This window comes from Hoplias malabaricus, unplaced genomic scaffold (genome assembly GCF_029633855.1).
Source record: "Hoplias malabaricus isolate fHopMal1 unplaced genomic scaffold, fHopMal1.hap1 scaffold_28, whole genome shotgun sequence".
NCBI classification, from domain to species: domain Eukaryota; kingdom Metazoa; phylum Chordata; class Actinopteri; order Characiformes; family Erythrinidae; genus Hoplias; species Hoplias malabaricus.
The window spans coordinates 1,538,799-1,542,596 of record NW_027101072.1 but is presented as its reverse complement, the minus strand read 5'-3'; the positions used below and the strand labels follow the sequence as shown (position 1 = coordinate 1,542,596).

At 50.2% G+C, this 3,798-nt stretch overlaps 1 non-coding gene across 1 annotated transcript in view; it reads left to right on the top strand.

The window, feature by feature from the left end:
• Positions 1-3,302: 3,302 nt before the first annotated feature.
• Positions 3,303-3,798, top strand: part of LOC136684510 (18S ribosomal RNA) — a 1,825-nt gene continuing 1,329 nt past the window's right edge. The window contains exon 1 of the ribosomal RNA XR_010799693.1: positions 3,303-3,798. This exon is cut by the window's right edge and continues 1,329 nt beyond it. This is a non-coding gene — a ribosomal RNA (18S ribosomal RNA).

Sequence of the window (3,798 nt, the reverse complement as noted above, 5' to 3'; positions counted from 1 at the left end):
TATTTTCTGAGGTCCAAGGTCAACGCAGCCGCCTACCAGGGAGATTTAGATTACTTTATGCTTCCAAGCGAGGTGGGTTAGTGCAGTGTGTAGTGCTGTTGAGATAGCGTCCTCGGTGGATCTGTTGCAACGATAAGCAAACTGGTGTGGGTCCAGCGTAGCAGGCAGGCAGGATTTCAAGTGAGAAAGAACTAGTCTTTTAAAGCACTTGGAAATTATTGGGGTGAGTGCTACAGGTCGAAAGTCATTAAAGTCTGAAGCAGTAGAATGCTTAGGCACAGGCACAATAATGGCTGACTTAAAGATAGATGGTACAGCTGCCTGGGCAAGCGAAACATTAAAGATGTGAGCGAAGACACCCGCAAGTTCCACAGCACAAGCTCTTAGCACACGGCCAGGTACACCATCAGGGCAAGCTGCCTTCTGTGCATTCACTCTGCTCAGCATGTGACTGACGTCCGAATTGGAAAGTACAAGTGGGTTGTCGTCGGTGGAGGATCGTTTATTGAAGATATCAATATCATCTGGTCGAAACGAGCGTAGAAGTTGTTCAGCTCATCAGGGAGTGAAGCACTGTTGGTAGATGGAACAAAGCTAGTTGGTTTATAGTCAGTCAGGGTGTGTATTCCCTGCCACATACGCCGAGGGTCAGAGGAGGTAAAGTGCTCCTCAATCCGTCGTTTGTAGCAGTGCTTGGCTATAGCTATTAGTCTCTTCATATTGCCAGGGACTCCAGTGGGCGGTACAGAGGACGCTTGTACCCTGAGCGCTTGTTGATGCATTTCAGGACAGAGTTAGTGTAGGTGTCCAAGTGGATGTGTGAGCCTGTGCAGGCTCGGGCAGCATACTCACTCCAGTCGGTGTGCTGGAACTGTTGCTGAAGGAAGGAGTCAGCCCCATCCATCCAGAACTTTACAGTTCTGGTTGAAGGCTTAATCCTCTGCATGACTGGAGTGTATTTGGGAAGCAGGAACAAAGAAAGATGATCGGAAAGTCCAAGATGGGGGAGGGGTGTTGTTTTGAAGCTGGTTAAAGTCCAACCGATGCTGAATCCGGTGTTTGTGCAGTGAATGTTAATTTCCAAAAGTGTCTGTCTGTCGTAACTGTAGTTCGCAAGAGTTATTTGCGCAAGAAAACTGGAGATAGCTAAGTACAGAAGTATAACATCACTAAAACCGGTAAGACGCTGAGCCTCGCAGTGTGATCGCGATGCCATCTTGGTCCTGGAAGACCAAGGACCATTTCCTATAGAAATCAAGGTCCCAGAATCTGGAGGAAGAGAGGAGAGGCACGGAATCCACATTGTTCGAGCTACCCTGTAAAGTTTCCACAGTCAGTGGCGGTTTGGTGTCCCATGTCATCTGCTGGTGTGGGTCCACTTTATTTTCTGAGGTCCAAGGTCGACGCAGCCGCCTACCAGGGAGATTTAGATTACTTTATGCTTCCTTATGCTTCCAAGCGAGGTGGGTTAGTGCAGTGTGTAGTGCTGTTGAGATAGCGTCCTCGGTGGATCTGTTGCAACGATAAGCAAACTGGTGTGGGTCCAGCGTAGCAGGCAGGCAGGATTTCAAGTGAGAAAGAACTAGTCTTTTAAAGCACTTGGAAATTATTGAGGTGGGTTATGCAGTGTGTAGTTCTGTTGAGAGCGAAGACACCCGCAAGTTCCACAGCACAAGCACTCAGCACACGGCCAGGTACACCATCAGGGCCAGCTGCCTTCCGTGCATTCACTCTACTCAGCATGCGACTGACGTCCGAAGTGGAAAGTACAAGTGGGTTGTCATCGGTGGAGGATCGTTTATTGAAGATATCATTATCATCTGGTCGAAACGAGCGTAAAAGTTGTTCAGCTTATCAGGGAGTGAAGCACTGTTGGTAAATGGAACAAAGCTAGTTGGTTTATAGTCAGTCAGGGCGTGTATTCCCTGCCACGTACACCGAGGGTCAGAGGAGGTAAAGTGCTCCTCAATCCGGCATTTGTAGCAGTGCTTGGCTATAGCTATTAGTCTCTTCATATTGCCAGGAACTCCAGTGGGCGGTACAAAGGACGCTCGTACCCTGAGCGCTTCTATGCTGAGGGATGCCATGGTAAGAAATCTCAGACCACCAGTCTTGTTTTTTGCCCTTCTTTTGTACGCATTAGGTTTTTCCATTTATGTGCATCTGCTTTTGTTTTTTTTGTGAATCAGGACCGGCGTTTGTAGCAGTGCTTGGCTATAGCTATTCCTCTCCTCAGGTTAGCTCTGACCAAGCTGTATGCTTCCCTGCATCCTGATCTGAAGGCAGCATCTCTGGCTTTGAGCAGAGTGCGAACCTCTCTGTTCATCCAGGGCTTCTGATTAGGGAATGTTAATTATTATGGCAAACTTAAAATTAATGATTAAGTATCACCAGGAAGAAAGATCGACGCTCAAAGAATTCTTTGAGGAGAAGAGAGGAATAAGACAGACAGTCAAAGATTCTCTCTTATCTCTTGAATTTATTGAACAAATCCAAGCCATATATAGGACCCCAGTCACGTACACCATTATTAGATCATGTCTCGTTCCATCAACCCAAACATTCCCTTATTGGTGCCTCGTCATCTCCCTTTTATCTCCGTCCTCTTCGTATTGCCAGGAACTCCAGTGGGCGGTACAAGGACACTTGTACAAGCGCCTCTATGCTAAGGAATGTCATGTTAAGAAATCTTGGACCCTCGTCAACGTCAGAGAGGATCCCAGGCATGTCGCACCCCTTCTGCATAGGAGGTTATTTCGGGCGGGCCGAGCACAACGTGGGCATGGGCGTTTCCAGTGCGGGGCCGTCAGGATTTCAGAGGGCAGTACGAAATGAAGGTGTCTGAACGATGACAACCGACGTGGAGATGCTGCTCTACCGGAAAACCAGACCCGCCTTGGGTAGGCACCTGCCAGGCTTCATAAAAAGAAGCAGAGGGATCCTACCCCATGCTGCGGGTCAGCTTCCAGGGATGGGTTTTGTTTACCCTTCCCGTACCTATCTTTGGGAGACTTAGGCGGCCAGTCCCCTACGCTGAGACAGTCCGAAAACGGCGGCCGCAGGCACAGCGATGTCCGGGGCTCTGCATCTGAACTCGTGGCCCCACTCCTGTTTGCCAGCGTGCCCCACGAATCGACATTTCCTGGTTCTCCTCTGTCGGGACAGCAGATCCGAAAGGAGTGCTGCTCCGAACAAACGCACCGAGAGCGGCCGCGCCCGACCCGGGGCCCCGAAAAGGGTCTCGGTAGGGCCGACCCACGTGGCGGGGAGTGACGTTTCACCCCCTTTTCCCACGGTGCAGCTACCTGGTTGATCCTGCCAGTAACATATGCTTGTCTCAAAGATTAAGCCATGCAGGTCTAAGTGCACACGGTCGGTACAGTGAAACTGCGAATGGCTCATTAAATCAGTTATGGTTCCTTTGATCGCTCCACACGTTACTCGGATAACTGTGGTAATTCCAGAGCTAATACATGCAAACGAGCGCTGACCTCTCGGGGGATGCGTGCATTTATCAGACCCAAAACCCATCCGGGGGGCCGCTTTGGTGACTCTAGATAACCTCGGGCCGATCGCGCGCCCTCTGCGGCGGCGACGTCTCATTCGAATGTCTGCCCTATCAACTTTCGATGGTACTATAGGCGCCTACCATGGTGACCACGGGTAACGGGGAATCAGGGTTCGATTCCGGAGAGGGAGCCTGAGAAACGGCTACCACATCCAAGGAAGGCAGCAGGCGCGCAAATTACCCATTCCCGACACGGGGAGGTAGTGACGAAAAATAACGATACAGGTCTC